The sequence below is a fragment of the Ischnura elegans genome, chromosome 5 (genome assembly GCF_921293095.1).
Source record: "Ischnura elegans chromosome 5, ioIscEleg1.1, whole genome shotgun sequence".
NCBI classification, from domain to species: domain Eukaryota; kingdom Metazoa; phylum Arthropoda; class Insecta; order Odonata; family Coenagrionidae; genus Ischnura; species Ischnura elegans.
The window spans coordinates 83,168,813-83,187,974 of record NC_060250.1 but is presented as its reverse complement, the minus strand read 5'-3'; the positions used below and the strand labels follow the sequence as shown (position 1 = coordinate 83,187,974).

At 38.4% G+C, this 19,162-nt stretch overlaps 1 protein-coding gene across 2 annotated transcripts in view; it reads right to left on the bottom strand.

Annotated features, from left to right (window-relative positions):
* The window catches only part of LOC124159129 (beta-1,3-glucosyltransferase), a 230,620-nt gene that overhangs the window by 198,747 nt on the left and 12,711 nt on the right, over positions 1–19,162 (bottom strand). The window contains exon 1 of one of the 2 annotated variants that reach the window (XM_046534704.1): positions 1,236–1,471. The exons of the other annotated variant lie outside the window; for it this stretch is intronic. The gene's annotated coding sequence lies outside the window, so the exon portion shown is untranslated. Of the gene's footprint in view, positions 1–1,235; positions 1,472–19,162 lie in introns of those variants that run through there. 2 annotated transcript variants of the gene reach the window in all.

Here is a 19,162-nt window from a genome sequence, read left to right as displayed (position 1 = left end):
TCAAGAAAATGTATTCAGTTTTAAATAAGCAATATGTCAAAGAAACACAAAATAAATCAAGCGAATTGTGTTAGCTCAATATGCAATTGATTTATAACAAATAATTATGGTAATGGCTAACGTTACAATAATTAATGTAATTGTAAGTAGTAAAATAATTATGGTTAACTAACAAATTAAAAGGCACTCAAAATTTCCACAAATACTTTGATTTCACATCATGACTGGTTCCAAAAATATTTGTATTATTTTCAGATATCACTTTATGTACGTATTGAATCTTAGCATGAAGTGAAATTGCGATGCATTTTTGGAGAACTTTCCAATAACTTTTACGAGACAAAATTGAACCGTTCGAGAAGAGTAAAATCCGAAGATTCAAGCGTGTCAAATACTTGCAATTTATCACGATTACAAAATGTTTTACCTAGGTTTCAATGTTACAACGACATCGTGCTGACATTTTAAGGGTATACAAATTATACCCTTATCAACATTTTTCACACACAAAACTTTTCCTCTGCGTCAAATTTGAAAATCTAACATCATTATTTCCTCTCAGGTGTAAAATTTCTATCCTGAGACAAATTTTTAAATGTTAATTTTAGGAAGATGACGTAGTAACATTGAAACCTAGGTCGTAATAAATTTTTCTGATTGTTATTACGACCTAGGTTTCCATGTCACTAAGAAAATGATGTTGTAACATTGAAATAGTAACATTGCAACGAAATAAATTTTAATGGCATGGTATTTGTAGGAGGCAACCGAGAGCTGAGGTCATTTGCGCCACGAGGAAAGGGTATGGAAGGAAGGTTAGAGAGAAACCCGGCGTCGGCATTAGCATACTCTTAACAAAAGGCGCCAAGGGGACCACGGCTTAACGTCCCATCCGACGGACAGAGTGTTGTGCTTGAAATGCCCTCCACACAACATTTAAGCAGGGATCAGGCAGTCTCTGAATATTCTATGCCACCGCCGGGATTTTAACCCGAGCCCACCGGATGGGAAGGCAACACTCCAGCCACCACACCAACCCGATCCCTCTAAAAATTTAAAATTAATTAAGTAATTTCTGAAACAATTAAATTTTAAATGTATTAATTAATCTAAATTTAACAAACGTGGAAAATTACTGGTATTCATTTGAATACGGTCAAGAAAGAGGGACGCGCCAACTCAAGGGTGTGAATGAAAATGACGGAAAAGTGCCGAGTGTAGGTATTGGTAGGTACCTGAGGAATTCCGCGGTGTCTCTCTCGGTGGAACGCCGTCCGTGGAGGGAGGGAGGCGAGCGAAGACGACGAAGATATGAAGGCGGGAACCGCAAGGGAAACACCGACAACAGTTCCGCACGCTTGTGCGGTAGACGAACGACTCTTCACAAAAACACCCCCCGAAACGCGATTTTCTCTCCCTCTCACTACGCTACACGCGGCCGCCCCACCCGCTACGACGAGACACGAGCGTGTTCATGCGTGGTTCTGGATGGAAAGAGCACGAGGATCATGACCCACGCGACCCTTACGAGAGGAGGGGGGGGGAATTGAGGGGAGGGTGGTCCCCCCACCCCGAAGCGGAAAGGGTACGAGACCACCCCGAGTGGGCCTCGGCGCGCATGCCCTGGGCGAAGAGGGCAGTCGCGAGGGGTATAACTCTACACAACGGTCCGCTGCCGACGCCGCGACTCGGTGCTGTGCTGCTGTACCCTCGTCGGGGATGGTAGGGGTGCCGCCGAAGGGAGAGAATTTTTGAGGGGGGTAAGACGGAGGCTCAAGAGGGACAGATTCGGGGAATGAGGAAGTATTTTCTGTGTGGTAATGGAAAAAACGATTTCAATTAAAATCGAGGTTTAACAGTCAAACGTCGAAGATATCGAGATGGACCCATGAGTCTTCGAGTTTCGAACCAAACTGTTTGTGATTTTTTTTTCAGATTGTTTTTCTTAGTATGGATTAAATTTCCAATTTCACGATAATGGTCTATGAGAGATATTACGTAGAGACATTTCTAGCTTAATTATGAGGGATATCGTACAAAATCGAAATTTTCAACATTTCCAGCATTTAAAACACAAAAATTATACATCTGAAACAATTCTAAGGGGAAATCTATAAATTTGAAATACAGGAAAATCTTGACTTGAGCGTAATTTCGTAACCAGACCATTTCTATACAATTATACAAAAAAGTAGGTTTTAAACAAGAAATATGTCACGACAAAATAGTGATCGGGAGTGAGCAATGCGTCCTTAACGAGGACCCGTTTCCTTCATGTGATTCAAAAGAAATACTTGAAGCACTGGTGAATTTAGGGGGATGGGGGTTCACAGAGGTCATGAGCCTCCCCCCCCCAAATTTTATAAAAGTTTTTTTTTAACTCGTTAACATTTATGTGTTGTTATATTGCTAGTTCTTAGCTACAGGATGCATGTACCTCTGGATCTCATTACGCTTGTTACGGAATGAAGATGTACACATGGGAAGGACTAACCCGGGCCACTCATGTATATGTATCTGTGTTGGTTAAAAGCTTTTCAAGATAAAAAAGAGGTTGCTTGAAGGGAATTGCGAGCATGTAGTTAGTTAGATGTGTACATAAGCAAAATGATTAAGTTTTCATTGATGGCATCCTTAAATGCTAATTAAAAAAATTTAGGCTACGCATAATAAAGGAAATTCAATTAACTATGTGCGTACTTCGAGGATAGAAGTTGAAGACTCCAATTTTCCAACCCCATATTTTGCGATCGAAAAACATTGTGATGCAGAGATACGCGCTGAATACTAAAGGTGAATGAGAAATTGTAACCAATTATTTTGGGATATAACATTGCCTTCAAAAGTTTGAATGCAATTTTCATCAATTTTGGAGAGGGCCCAGGGGCAGAATCAGGGGTTACTAGGGTCACGACCCCCAACTTTTATCAAATTTTTATATTTTAATTAGTTTAATAGTTTTTGTATTCTTGTCAAGTAAATGGAGTGTATATATAAATATATGGATACAAGTCCCAAACGTGAGAGAGGTTTGAGGTGTATTTATCGTAGAGTGTAGCACCCTCTACAAAACATTTATACAAGAGAACGCCCCTCTCTCCCTGGGGGGTATTCCATACTCCCAGAACCCAGGTAGCCTCTACAAAACAAGTTTAATGCAATAAGTTACAAACCCATTCTATTACACTCCGCGTATTTTAAAATATACTATCTCTCTACAACTGAGCGAAAACTATGGCAACACTTAATTGGAATTATTTTCATTCCAATTATTGCAATAATAATTTATTAACTCATTAAGTATTTTGGAGGTGAAAACAATTTTTTCCAAGAATAATTTATTCCTAAAAACCGCATACACCAATTTATTGACGACATTAATGTCGTTAATTTTAATCCTAATAATTACTCTTCTACTCAGAGACTATAAATTTCATATTGAGCCCTGTAAAATTTGCGCATTTTAAAATGGCTTTTCCAAACAAACAAACCTTAAAGGTGAGTTTAGTGTTTTTAGACACCGGGGTATATTAGACTGATAGCATGGGCCTGGTTCCCACGCACCAAGACCTTTCAACATTCATTATGCCAACCTTATGGTTACACTACTAGCCGCTAGCAGACAGAAGTCGAGATCCCCATTGCGACGCTATTAATGGTCACCCATCTAACTAACCTTCTTCCATTCACAACATTGTTTAACTTCGGTGATCTTACGGGATCTGGTGTGTCAGAGTGGCTAGATCCTTGCCATATGAAGTTGGTAGATGAAAATATGCTTAAGTGATATGCAATGCTTACTGCTGTCACCTCCCATAAGGTGACACATAAGTATTTTAATTATGTGTTACAGCAGAAGGTATTAATTATTTTAAGATAATTCTATTACAATAACTTTTAGACTCAGGTGCACCGGGGGTTTTCCTGTATTTCAAATTTGTAGATTTTCCCTTAGAATTGTTTCAGATGCATAATTTTTATGTTTAAAGTGTGCAAATTTTCAATATTGTAGTAAATAATATTGTGATAATTATTTATTCTCCGTATAAGTATTGGGGAGTTTTTACTCCAAATTGTTGGATTAAAATCACAGAATAGACATAAATAGTGATATAATGGAATTGTTTATTTGCTAACGTTTTTTATGGGAAGCTCAAGGGGTATCCTGACACCCTATATTTATTACTTTTTTATCTTGAACAAATTTAATTTAAGAAAATTCAAATTATTTCAAAGGATTATTAATAAAAATTCTAACGTAAATATGAATTAAATTCGCGTTAGCGATCACCACCTTCATATGGAACAATTATTGCAGCTTCAGGTGGAATGAAATGGTGGTTTATTAATAATTTTTTGGGGAAATCATTAGCCTTATGAGGTAGATACAGTGTGGAAAAATTGTCAATATCGCAGTAAACAATATTGTGATAATTATTTGTTCTTCGTAAGAGTATTGGGATGTTAGTACTCCAAATTGTTGGATTAAAATCACAGAATAGACATAAATAGTGATATTATGGTTATGTCGGTTTGCTAACGTTTTTTATGGGAAGCTCAAACAACATCCATATCACTTACTCGATGAAAATGGTCCTCTGTTCCAAATATTAACACGGCCTTCATTGATATTCACTTTCTAACATTGTGAATATTAGACGTGGATATGAATATTTTAAATATATTTTTTCCCTCGGGATGTTTCAGTATCCCATCGGCTCAATCAAGAAAATTTTCTCTTATCATTACCAAACAGTTTCCACTCCCTCGATATTATTTTTTTACTTATACCTTTCCTACCTCCTTCCAATATCCCGTCAGATTTATTTCCTTGCCAGGTATATTCGAGAGTCACCAGTTTTGAGTTATTGACTACCTATCACAGTCTACCCTTCACGGCACTCAAGCTTCAAAGGTAACTCAAATTTGTTCACCCTCACTCAACTTTGTAAATCATCCAATCTATATTTTGATCGCTTCCATTTTTTTCGATACTCGAAAAAGTTTTTCTAGATATTTTTCTCCACCAACGCATTTTCCAATATAGATAAAATACCGAATTCTTTTAAAAGTTTTTCATATGACGGTACGTACTTCACATGTCTTCAGAGATGAGGTAAATATTAATTATCATATTAAGTTTTTATATTATCAATAGTAAGTTATTATTAGTTGTATTACAATCACAGAATATAAATGAAGACATGAGTGAATGAAGGTGTTATGCTACAAATAGGGTGGTTTCCTATTATTTTTTTATTGCCTTAATCGAAAGATTATTACTCCTGGAGTACGTATTTCGCGCTTTTAGATTTTTAAATGACAACATCTATTTTTCGCGATTAAATGAAAAGTGAAAATTTTCAAGCGCGCGAAAACGAGACGCTTAAGTATGAATGTCGGGAAATATCTCCGTACGTCGTATTTCTGGTTCCCCCTCCCGCCCGGTGAGGTGACCTTGAGGCGAGGCTTAGCTCTGATACGTCGCAGGATGCTAGCGGATAGCTGAGTACCTTCCTGAACGGTAGCGCTTGGCTTAAAAAAGGTTTATTAATACCTTATCAAACGAAGAAAACTTTCCGACATTAGCCAGTTTTAATAGGTGATTATTAAGACATGTTTCCCTGAGCTCTGTGTCTCATGCTTGCATTGGTAACCTCAGACGATGCATAACTCCTATCCTCTCGTGTAGAAACTAGGTCCCTGTGACGTCATGCGGAGTGGAATCGCATGGGCGCCAATCTGGCCTTTTTCAAATGAGGATAAAATTTGACCCTTGCCATTCGTCTAAACCGGTATTTCAAAAACCAAATAATTTGTGTATTATGAATACACTGATGGTGAGTAACGAATCGCAATCAATGCCTTTCGTTTTCTTTGATGAAGGAAACTACCCTATTCTACTCTACGAGAAAATTGAAGTTAAAGATTGTTTGTGACAAATTCGCATTAGCGATCACCGCCATAATATGGAATAATTTTGATCCTTCCGAGGGAAGAAATAGTTGTTAACTAAAAATTATTCGGGAAAATATTAGCCAAAGGAGATAGAAGTAGTAAGGAAAAATTATCTTACTCTCAGTAAATCATATTGTTATAATCATTTCTTCTCCGTTTCAGTGTTAGGACGTTGGTAATCCAAATTGTTGGATCACAATCAAAGAATATAAATGAAGACATGAGTGGATGAAAGTGTTATATTAGAAATTATACTCTCAGAGAAAATTGAAGCTTAGGATTATTTGCGACTACTTGTTAATGCTTCATGCAATACCTTTACGAAGCTGGTGTTATTTTGTCACTTGGAATGGAATGTCTCTTACACCAGCTGAGCAGTGCTCAGTGAGCACTTAGGTTTTCCCTTCTGCTGACCATCACAATGTCCCAAACCCGTTTTCCCTTGCCATGCAAATGAGAAATCGATCAGTAATACTGTCAGAGCTACAGCACGAATGAAATGCACTTTTTGTTCAGGAAAACAACAGGAATAACGTCTCCATTCGTCGATGACAGAAAAAGTTCCCACTATCAGTCGCTTTCAGAGAGTATTCTTCCTTTTTCGCCTCTATTTCATCAAAAACAATTGATCAACACTTTCCACCAAAGAACAACGGTGCAACTGCAACGGCACTGATGAAGTATGATGTGGGAAGGAATTATGTAAATTCGTTGTTTCGGCTGTTAAAAATTAAAACGACGGATCTTAATAAAAAAAGGTCATAACGAACACTTTCCACGAGTATCTAGCACTCATAAAATGCTTGAAATGAAAAATGTAAAGCGATTCCTCTGATGGTGAAGTTTATGCTGCCATAGCAATTAGGAATTACTTATAAATCGCCGTAGACCGGCGAAATAGAAAATAAATTTTAGCCTTATGAAAATTGTGCAATTCCAAATGTTGAATTCAGACTGTCTAATGTAGAGCCCAGACTCCTAGCGATATATCAAAACAGTACAACTCAAAAACAAACTTCACACTAAGACTCGAGGAGTACGGCAAATGACTTCAAATTAATGTCTTAATAGCATAAATACGACGTTTGCAAAGAAAATGACCCACGAAGGGATGGATCACTCCTCATTTAAAATCGGAGAAGCTACACGTTATTAAGGTTCATTAGCTCATGGACCAAAAGCAAAAAATTCTTCCATGCTTCACCTCATTCCCTCTCGAATGGGAAAAATAATCGTAATAAATATGACAGCTTTCACCAAGATCCTAGTGTCTCCGGAGTAATGCAGGAAAATGCATTTTTCTGCCTCTTTCCCCCACTGCTATGCTTACCCCCTCCACCGTCTTCATAAATTCTCCTTCTTCGTGAAGGAAAAAAGCCAGCCTAGGGAAAAGAAGAGGGTTTTTAAGACTTCCGTTCTCCATGAATCAAAAAGAATTCGCAGTCATAATGATTCGCCTCATTTCACCCAGAGGCATTTCGAAAATTCGCGTGAAAATTCCCTCGTGGCTTCATAAGTAAAGACTTTTACATTTACCACCATAGCAATATGCACTCAATAAGGACACTACCCTTCAGGGGAGAAATTAGCCAAAATTTGTGTTCAAAAATGGTAGCAGTAGGATAATTTTTGCCAACAACTATTGTAACATGCCGCAAGGACAAAAACATACGCTTAAATTTTAGCTCGGCTCCTAATTTCACGGAGAAACAATTCAAGCTTTTAACAGAAATTTATATTCGTGATGAAATAACCAATCGAATTCATAACTTTTCAATGCTATTCCTCGCGGGTACAAATGCAAAGAATTGCTAAGATTAGGAAGTAACAGACCGTTATGCATTCATCGCCGCTCGACGTACATATTTAAAAGCCAACTATAAAGCGAGCGAAGAGACAGCATAAAACAAGCTGTTAAGTAACGTAAAAGTGACGTTTTCGTATTTCAATTAATTGCACGAAATAATAAATACTATTTTCAATGTTCTTCCACTCAAAGGCAGTCTGAGATGCTCGGAAATGTATTTTTGCCGGCCTCGGTGGGAATACAAGGATACAAAAACTACTAAACTAATAAAAATTAAATTTTTGATAAAATTTGGGAAAGTCATGACTCATGACCCCTGTAACCCCCACAAAATAGAAAGCCATGGGCTTGAGTCCCGCCTGAGTATGTTGCCCCTATCCAGGACATTGATATCCGTGCACATGAAATCGTAAAATGTTTCTAAATACCCGAAAAAGGCCAAAAATGTTTTTTCCGGTGGTGTGGTAATAAATAAAGAAAATAAATACCAAACTTTGAGCCACGTTTCCTCCAACGACTGATAAGCTCTTGAGTCAAATACGTCGCTTCCGCGTATACAAACTGTAGCCTGTTCCTAAGCGCCTCATCATCTATCGTGTTAAAATTTGAAACAAAGATTATTAACCCACTAAATTTAATCAAACGAATAGATTCGCACTTTACGGGGGCAGTAAATTCCTTGCCTTCCAACAAACGCTTTACCATTGAACTTACGTGAATCTTGAAATCGAATTCCTCAAAAAGAATCACTTTATGAAAATTAGGAATCAAGCCTTGATAAGCAAACTTACCGACATCTGGATAATAGGCAAATGGCATCAACCCACGCCCCAACAAAGATTCAATAAAAGTAGATTTACCTACATTGGATTCACCTAATAAATAAAACCGTTTTTTCTTATGAGATTTGTCAACTACCTATCGATTTATTGTACCGCACTGCGCACTCCATTGGCCAACCGAAGTAGGACTTGTCTATCCGTCGGTATTACAACGGATTTCCAAGCCTGTTCCTATATTCTGTGTGATAACTTTGAAGGAACTTATAGGTATTCTTATGTTCGACCACAAATGGATCGCAAAAACTGGAAGGCAAGGAATTTACTGCCCCCGAAAAGTGCGAAGCTGGTCGTTTGATTAAATTTACTGGGTTAATAATATTTGTTTCAAATTTTAACACGATAGATCGTGAGGCTCCAGGCGGCAGCCAATCACGACAACACGATCCAATTTTAGCCTTCCGTTTCACGCGTCGATGATCCCACGGTGCACCGCGGTGTCGGCTTCATGCGCTGGATGGGCCTAGCGTGCTCTCGGCCAACTCAATATGTAACGTGTCACACGCCCTCACTCTTCAGCACAATCAATCAGAACAACCATCACTCACGAAGGATTTTTTAAAGGACCGATAATATGGAAGCATCAAGATTGAGTCTGGGAGCCTACCTCATACACATGGATGTGGATGGTATGTGGATGGTATCTTTGTTGATGGAATTAACATTAAGGCAACAGACGACGTGAAATACCTGGGAGTTATGATAACCTCGAACCTCACTTGGGGAACACATATAAAGAATATTTGCGGCATAGCCCTGAAGTAATTAGGATTCGTCAAGCGTACTGTGGGAAGATTTTCGGATGAGAAAGTAAAAGAAAGGTGCTATTTCGCTCTCGTCCGACCGCACCTTGAATATGCAGCGAGCATATGGGATCCGGTGCAGAAAGACTTAATCCGCGAACTTAATTAAATACAAAGGAAGGCTGCGCGTTTCGTCAAAAACTGCTACGGGCGTACAGACAGTGTTACCCAGATGTTAAGCGAATTAGGCTGGGAGCCGCTAGCTACTCGGAGGCTGCGCGCTAGGCTTAGACTGCTTGAGCAATTGAGAATGGATGTCTTTAAGAACGACACAGAGAACATAATATTGGAGCCACAATATATTTCCAGGTCCGATAAGTAGAAGCGATAAATTAAGAGAGATGTTTTGTCGAACGGATAGATATGGGAATTCGTTTTTCCCCCGAACCATAAATGGCTTTAATGAACGCTAGTCCCAACTTCGTTAAAGCACTTCATTTTTTTAAGCTGTAAACGGCTGGTGTCCTAACACCCCCCTGCCACACGCCTTTTAGGCGGCTTGCGGGGTATTGCGTAGATGTAGATACAGGGGCGGATTCAGCATCAAACTCATGGGTAACCTGGGTCCGCATATTATGGAATACTCCCCGGGAGATAGGGGCGTTCTCCCGTGTATTTTTTTTTTAAGGGAGAGCTACGCTCTGCGATAAATACATCTCAAACTTCTCTAACGTTTGAGACTTTTAGCCATACATTTGCATATACACTCCCTTCACTCCTTTACAAGGATACAAAAACTACTAAACTAATTAAAATTTTGATAAAATTTGGGGGAGTCATGAGCTCTGTAGACCCCACAAAATTTCTCCCTGACCTCACAGTAAACATAACCGAGAGTGATTACCAGTTTCAGAGGTTCGGACCAGTATTGACATGGCCAAATCTGAGGTCATGTGATAAGTCTGATGAATATGATTGGCTAATTACAACGATTGCGTTTGTTTTCCTATTGCCTTCTTTCAATTGGAAATTCCATTTCTTTAAAACTGAATTCTCACGCAGAATCAGCAGTATAAGGATGTTAACAAAATCCAAAAATAAAATCCGTTGAACGGGCTCAATTTGTTTCCAATCAATACCAGCTCCATTTCCAAGGTGACCGCAAGTAAGGCAACGTATTATTAAGAGCTAAGGCTGCTGCAATTTGACTAACATATCTGAGAGAAAACTACAAATTCCCCTTTCACACTACTATGCATTTCTACAAGTATTTAACCTGAACCACGTGCATCACATAATTTCAATAAAGGCCATCGAATCAAACTAATCGAGAAATGTTTACTCTGGGTTATGGCCAAAAATACTTCAATATCCACAGTGGCAACTCGGGCATCAAGCTGAAATTCGCTGACTTTCCCAGACTCTGCTGTTTATTTTAACACACTACCACACTTGTGATAAGTGTAAACAAAAATGGTAATTTCCACACATAAATGTGTATCTCCACAACTCAAGGACTCTGAAAATGACATAAGAGCGTCAAAACCTTGGTCGGTAGTGGAGTTGTATATGATATGATATGTGGAATTTACAATTTTTTTATTGTATTTTATCATGAATATATCACACTTTCACCACGCCAAGCCTGAAATGATTTCATATTTCCAAACTACATGAATTTTACGGAATATTAATCTTTTTAGCTTGATCATTAATCATGACTGAAAACAATATTGTGCTCTAATTGATTTCGACTTTAGTGAACCATGTCTACGTCATAATAGCGTTTTTGGGAAACTAAGCGTCACCATAGTTATCGACTAACGTTTACCTTCCACTGCTGGAGGTCCCTTAGGGGAGGAATCAAAACGGAGTCGAGGATTTATCCTCTGAATAAGTAGGTATTAATAGGATAATTACCACCTTAAGGACATTCATTCAAGATTTAAAAGGCAAAATCCGAGATCATATGAAAAGTCTGATAAGCTTAATACGACTGCTGACCGACCGACTAAAATACCACCGGAAGAGAGAAAGTGAGGCGTCATCCAATAAGATAATAATCCTATATAAATATCCTTCATGCCTCGGCTGCGATCTTATTCTACTTGTACTTTAGACCAATAGGATAGAAATGATGAAAATATCACCTTTTCTTGCGTTATGGGATGACGATACTTACGTGCCTACAACATGAGCACTGTTTAGCATGTTACATGAACAGCGGATCTTGAGGATCAAATATTACACCATCAAATAGTGAATAATGAGGACAGAGGACCGGCTGGCCTTTAAAACTCTGAAGGAATTCTAAATGCTACTCCCTCAAAAAACTCGATAATCGTTGACCCGCAAACTGTCATGCAACACAGGGGAAAGAATAACTCTCAAAGAAAAAACCTGAACACGAGGGATTTTTCATCTTCTCCGCGCCGACGATCACGATTGAAATGGCACAAGCCATTGTCACGTGAAGGGTCTGATTGTCTGACCACGACGATAAAAATTGTTTACATGTTACTTGTTTCGATCAGAAATTCTATATCTCAATTAAATTTTACACTCACGAAGATGGAGAAGTGTAAGGATTTAAAGAAGATTCAAATTCATTCGGTAACTTTTTCCACTGACCATTATATGGACATTCAATGTTGGCGTTAACTTTTGGTCACTTAGCAACTACTTCGTGCGCTCATGAATGTGTTTAATCTGAGGGCCTACAAAAAAAAACTCCAATACCCACATTAGCCACTCAAAATTAAAACTGAAATCACCTGAATTTCTCAGACTTTGACGTTCATTTCAACACATTCCCATGGAAAGAATTTTACGGAATACTAACCTCTTCACCGGTGATAAGAATATTATTAAGGGCTATCAAAGATCGACCCTAAAATAAAATTAGTTTAAGCGGCGATAAAAAGTAAGATATTTTACCTGCAGCCTTCAGAAATGAATATCCGCTCCAATAAATATTTTATTTTTATGGATATTTATCTACCATGACATTGCATTCACAGCGGAATTCCCAGGCTTTTCAGGTTTTCCAGATGAGAGGCCTCACTGAATAGCGAAATTTGAGCGATTTCATTTCTAAAACGTGATAAAACGAAGCCAATTCATTCTCAGGTTACCACAGATTAGGGAAGGGATAGGCTCTGATTATTTATATGAGGGAAATAACTTATTAACAGCGGTCATCTGATCTCTACTCTATTTCCTCCATTTCAGTGAGTGAGACTAAAGTTATGGCACACTCAAGTAATGAGACACTGACAGCGATTTGCACACTATCTACACAAGGCATTACGTGGCAGATGAAAAAAAGCATTTTACTACCAAGAGTATGTTTCTTATTCCCTTACCCTAACCCTATACTCCATCCTCCCTTTGAAAAATCGTGTTTCATTTGAAAGAAAGCTTAATAAAATACTTTCCTGGGGGAGGCTCTAAATCTGTGACATTCGGGACCCCGGTCCACAATAACAAAAATAATGATAAGATCGTTCAAAAAGAAATTTAAATTCTCATTCCCCTTTGACGGTGCATACATACATTTCGATCCACATTTCAACATAATAAATAAGTGTAATAAGTTCTAAGCTTCATCCACCTAAAATCCATATTAATATAATAAAATGCCTGGACGTCTTCGGTATTAGATAGCCAATCGCTTATTACACTTTTCATGTAGCGTACACTTATAATTACTTCACCATATAATCATCTGCAAATTTATCGAAAATATTATAAGACTTAAATACCAAATTAGCAAAAGTCCATTCAGAAAAGTTTTGAAACATCACTTTCCCATTAGATCTTTGAGGCTAACAAAGTTATCACTTTTACTTCTCCCAATGAATCAGATAATTTTTTTATATTAATTACAGTATTGGATATTACAGTATGTATATCCACTAATACGAAAAAAATCGAAGCAACAGCAACATTGGACCTAAATATGCGAATATAAACGGTACATTCCAAATTCCTACCGAGTGGATTCATGCCGCTTTGGAAATCACGGCTGCAATTCATCATGTGATATTTCATAGCCAAATCAATTCCACAGTACCCAATAAAGTACAGTTAGGTGAAGCGAAAACTTTATACACACAACCCATAAACTATAGGAGATACAACCTTCAAACATGACAGAAGTATCGGTTAAAACAACAACAACCTGCTGGATATAAGTTTCAGCCGCCTCAGCAGGAAAATAAATTGAAACGAATGATAACGGTATCGTCAGGGTTCCGAGGCGCCAAACTGCACCATGGAGACGATCGCGGCAGAGTAACGTGATCGTGAGTAACGCCTATCCCCCCGGAAGCGAACTCGAAACGCCATAATTCATAACCGCCAAAGGCACTTCTCCCGACGGAAGGCCGAAATAGAATTCCGTGACAACCGCGAGGAAACGAAACTTGATCACGTGACTCGTGAGTCCATTCACGAGGGTTTGGAGGGCTGATGGGTAAGGGAGGGAGAGGTTCGGATTTGAAGGAAAATATCGGAAAAACATCACAGGAAGAAAAATAATAAACTGCTTTTCAACCTAGGTAGCCAGAGTTAGGGTACGACGCGCACGGAGGAATCGCTGCCACGAAATGGACGACAGGAGGAGGAAATGAACTTCATGCCACCGAAACGATCGACCAATTGGATGAGTTCGCCTACCTTGTTCGCGAATTTTCGCCAAAGATGGGATAGCACGCGATTTAGAGGTGCGATAATTCTGTTACAGTTATCATGTTTTCATTTGGAGCGATGGTCATCATAATCTCACAGAGGACAGAAGAGGCAAAAGATTAGCATTAGCAAAACACTTATGTAAGTCGGGCCACTCCCACGGTTTTGACGATAAAATTACATGTTAAAATAGTTCTTGGAGTGTAGGTCAATATATGTTATGCAAAAAAGTTTTAGCTAACGTTTCTGTGCATTTTAAACTATCATCAGGGCTTAGCTTTGCATAAAAAAACCCTGATGACAGTTTAAAATAAACAGAAACGTTGGCTAAAACTTTTTTGCATAACATATATTGACATACACTCCAAGACCTATTTTAACATGAATTAAACGAGGTCAAGATAAGGAAAAAAAATAATTGATAAAATTAACTTATTTGTAACAATTGGACATTACAGAACAGTCGGGAGTCGTGATTTCCCCAGATTATATTTCCTTAAGCAATGCAATGGTGTAATCTAGCTAGTCTCCTCAGGACGACGAGGGATGAAAGGAGCAAATTCGCCATAATTTTTTTTTGTGGGAATAAATAAAAATTATGGGGATTTTTTAAATTCAGACTATGCGCCAGCGGAAAAGGGAGGAAGTTTAAAGTTACATGTGCCGACCGCAGAACGATTTACATTAAACTAACATGATATTGATAACAGCAATTTTACTTTCACACTCACCCAGTGATTCAACAACCAACACATTTACACCAATTCAGGGTTGTGTTGAGGAGAAAGGTGAGGGTAAAGATCACCCTAGACTAAGCCAAAGGCACATGGATAATACTCAATCAGGAAAGAGTGACCAGTCCCATTCCCAAACTCGCACTTCGAAAGTTTTCGTTTGGAGATATACAACTCGAGATTAAATCCCCGGGAGCTTTCAGTCAAAAGTCAAACAGTCAACCCAATAGGCTACCAAGCCCCTCCCACTTCCTGTACGCCTATGTAAGAAAATGTAATAAACACAATGATAATGGACAATGAACAGTCAAAATCTCTTAATTCATAAAAGTTGAAACTCATCAAAAGGCGTCAGCGAGAAACAAAAAGCGGTAAATTTATAACGGAGACTAAAGTAAGTGAAATTACCTCGAATCCGCATTCAAAGATGCTGAACATTCGCCACCGCTCAAATGTATGAATTCAACTTAATGAAAAAGAAGGCTAATACAAGGAGCCTATTGATGGGGAAGGCGTTTAACAAAAGTAATAAAACCATCAGATCCACCAATATAACACATCATATAAGGCCTTGGTAGTTGAAAAGCAAAATCGACTGGTATTAAAGAGAAATGAATAATATTTTGAAAAGGTTTTTCTTTCTCCCTCCAAAACTATCTTCATGAAGGAAGTCCAACCGCATATAACCCACTTTCTCATGTCAAAGGTAGGTTGAAATCAATTCTCGTTCGTACGTACATATATATACACAGGTGGATTGCGCCTCAAGTCTTCTCCATGGTCACGTACTCATAAATGATTCATGGGGTGATAACAATACTGATTCGGAAATAGCCTCCGAGTTTCCTGAAAAGATATCGTCGACAAAGTCTTTTGACAGACACGGTTGAAAAATGACATAATCGCCAATTTCTTTCCCCGCACCCGGGACGAATTCATTCTTTTTTTACGACACGACCTCAAGGAACACAATGGAACTCTAACTATTGTTGATATTCATAATGGATTTTTTTTCCACTCCTGTCTGATTCGAGAATTATTTTTTTACGCCGTATATTGAAGTGAAGAATTGCATACTATCTCATCGATAAGGCTTCCAACGGTATGCTTGATGATATTCCCGTCGTTAAATAATTTGATTTAAGAGCTCCATAAAACCTTATTGACTCTTTTTAGGCCATAATACAGAAACCAAAGAGCTTAATAAATTGAATAGTTTACCCGATTTCCGAACAAGTAACCAGCAAAAGTCACGGAAGCAAATGTTATTGAATAAACATTTCAATTACGAAATAATAATACACTATGTTATTTTAATCGCGCAAAAGCAGTAATAATGCCGGCCTCGGTGGCGGCGGGGTAACGTTCTCGCCTGCCAAACAATAGGTCGCGGGTTCGAGTCCCGCCTGGGTAGGTTTCCCCGGTCCAGGGCATGGTCGTTTGTGTACGTTTACTTATTACATTTGTTGAACACCCCGGTGTAAAATGGCCAATAAGAGCTGTATCCGGTGGTTTGAGAATAAAATAAAATAAAAATAATATTAAATTAATTTCGGACTGACATATTGGAAGTATAAAACAAATGTGTAAAATCTAAAATGTGTATACACCCACACTTGCTACATAAATTCGGTGGATTTATTTGTTTACTTTTAGTGAGAATAGTGCTACCGTTTTAAGATATTGATTTAATTTTTAGACATAAACTATCAAATTTTCGCTGATTTTTCCATGAGATTTAACGGTGATAACTTCATAAGAGCTGGCGACAGTCAATTTACTATAATCAAAGGTAGCTGCACTGAATAATTCAAAGCAAGGCGTTGTGCTACGTGAACATACGACTTGACTATTAGGGTACCACGAGCCAAAAACATGTTAATTAGCATTTACTTAATTTACCATATTTTGATGTCGTAGTATTTTCCCAAAGAATGCTTAAGATGTTGATTTCTCGAGTTTTCAACCCTGACTGATTATGGGTAGATCTTAGATAGTGATGACAGACAGTTATGGAAACGTCATTGCAATTAATCCCGATTATCTAGGCTCATATGCGAGAAAAATATCTATAAAAGCATCATGATTATGTTTTTCTACGCTTAATAATTTTGCGTGCTTACTGTTTTCTCCTTCATTAAGGGGCGCGCCGAATAAGGAATTTTAAAAATAAAATAAAAGCATGCCATAACTCACCAAAAAGTGCAGATAGTTTTATACAGTGCACATATTAGAAGGGGATGCTACTGGTGAAAAAATGCGAAGAATTATTACCAGTTCCCTGTGTTTCAAATTATTACAGGATTATATAGACCCATCGGTGAAAATATTGTCAGAAACATGTTGCTGAACACATTGAAAAGTAACATGATAAATCCAACAAGCGACACACAGACCCTACGCCGTGAACGCTGAAGGGTGAAATAAAATCACTCGATGTTTCTAAAACCTAAAAGCGGTGTTACACCAGCGCCGCATGCGACGAGTTCCCTGTCGTTGCCGCGGTGTAAAACCGCCTTAACATACCTCCTACTGCCATTACGAAATACTCACTTTCAGAGTGGCATGCTAGAAAATGCAGTAGCGACGATGACGCCGTAAACGGAGCTTCAAGCCCAACCCACCTCGCCGGGGGACCGAAGGGAAACAAAAATGTTACGACGAACGAGATTAGTCGAATAAAAACAGCGGAAATACGACAGATAGAACGTACATCGCCGAAGAGGTCCATTCCGAAGCAATTTTACAGAGCCCGATCGGAGCAATAAAATTTTAGAATCTGCGAACCAGCATCCGAAATGATCGATGAACACGACGAGGTAGCCAACGCGATGATCTGCTCCGAGTGAAAAAAATTGACACGAACGTGTGAGATCGAACGTTGGGTCCCATGCGTTGACTCACGGGGCAGCAGATGCTTTAGGCACCGGAGTCGTTTCAGCGTTGGGAGAGGAGGAAATGACCCATGAGGAGACTGAAAAATATGAAACACCGATCAAAATCCTACCGGTATATCGTGCGAGGAGTAAAAAATATGGCAGCAGATGTTTTGGAAGCCCGCGGATACCTGCAGGACGCCTACCTGCCCCTCCTATATTAAAGAGATTCGATTGCAAATAAAAAGTGCTTTGAGCATACTTCATTTTAAAGTAATGTTTTATTTGAGCATATTTAATTTTATAATGTTACTAAGAATACAATCCAAAAGAATGAAAACAATCGTCGAGGGACAATTAGATGGCAAAAAAAGGAAAAGGATGATCTCGAAGGAAATGCATAGAACAGATAAAGGATTCCTACGTTACGGAGGTTCCATTCAATATAAAAAAGTACTGTGCGCATATTTCATATTAAAGCATTTTGTAAAGTTACTAAGAATCAAAACCAAAAGAATTAAATCAATCGTCGAGGAACAAGTAGATGGCAAGAACGGAAAAGGAAGATCTTGAACAAATAATATGGAACAAATAAAGAAGGATGGGAAAGAGAAGAAGAACGTAGGTGTGAAAAGATTAGCTGATAGTTAGAATTAAGCGGAGAGCTGCGTTAACCCACTCCTAAGATTGTTAGCCGGTGATGCCGATGACTAAGAGTCCGTTTTTTACAAAGAATAATTAAGGGTACACGAGAGAGTGTGGACAGCCCATTTCTAATTTCTTCCTCTCCTCATTCACCATGTGTAGCATTTCCTCAGCAACGGGTCAATATTATTTTCACTCCAATCTTCCCCGATAACTTTTTGCTTTCATTAAATCCAAAAAAAGTACATAAGACCTTTACATCGGATTTGTGAACAAATTGTTAAATAATAAAGTCTAGCATGAAACAAAAACAAAAAAAACAAGAATTAAATACACGCAGATATCACGTCATGTGTGAACGCCTCATCCGCTCATTTGTAATTTAGGAAGGGCGGAAGAAAGAAAGAGGGATTTATAGAGGAAGTTTTCTGATGGCGGTGATGAATGATGAAATTGATGATTTTATATCAAAAGAAGGAGCTTTGATTGAATTGTATTAAGATGTAGCCGGTAAGTAAGGGATCTCTGAGTCACAGATAAACGGTGGAGAGGTAGACGGAAAAGAGATGAGTTCCATGCTTCAACAAAACGGTCACACGTACTAGTAAAATAATACAATATCACAAAATCAAAAATCCTACGCATATTTCGCGTTTCAACGAATACACAGCGTGATGATTCTCGTCCAAACAATGGTGGTGTAAGACGTCTTCCCACGGGCTTCTCGCTAAAAATCCATTTTCTGAGGGTTTTTTCCCCTCATCTAGATAAAGGGATGGAGCGTCGATTCCTCGATAAGTAAAATTTCCGATACGCTTTAAGGGTACCCATTAACACCCTCAGAGCCTTATCGTCAGAAATTTTCCCG